Below are 685 nucleotides of genomic sequence, written 5' to 3' on the forward strand. Positions count from 1 at the left end.
TATATATATATAGAAACACATGTGCCAGGGATCTCTTGGTATCCCGCACCCTCAGTCCAGAATATCTCAAGTACAGAGGGATCTCCCGGTAAGCCGTCCCGTAGTCCCAAATTAAACACACAACAACAACGATTCCTTAATCTCGGAACAATGCTAAAAATCAGGACATGAGGTAGTAAATTATAGCCTAACATGCTTCACAGAGTACAAATAGCACAGTTAAAGCAAATAAGCAGGTAAGCCAGCTAAACATGAGTCTCTAAGCTAGCACAGGTACAAACTTGCAGTTTAAAATGAACAAGTAAACAAGAAAGCTCCATTTAAATACTTCAAGTAGAAACGGATTTACAACAATTAGCTCAAGTACGCGCTCGTCACCTCACATAGGGGGCATTCAAATATTCATGATCATATCCTAAGGGAAAAAGGTCCCCCACACAAAGTTAGACAAGTTACTTACCTCGAACCGACTCAATATCAACTAGAAATCACGCTCTTGCCACGAGTATCCGACTCCAAATGGCTCAAATCTATTCGATTCATTTACACATTGTAAATAACATCACAAACACCTGGTTTTGCTAATAAATTCAAAGCTACGACGTAAAATTAGGTGAAATGACCAAAATTCCCTCCAGGCCAACGTCCCGGAATTGAATAATTTTCACATTTTCAGAACCCTCGT

This window comes from Nicotiana attenuata, chromosome 2 (assembly GCF_001879085.1).
Source record: "Nicotiana attenuata strain UT chromosome 2, NIATTr2, whole genome shotgun sequence".
Taxonomy (NCBI): Eukaryota; Viridiplantae; Streptophyta; class Magnoliopsida; order Solanales; family Solanaceae; genus Nicotiana; species Nicotiana attenuata.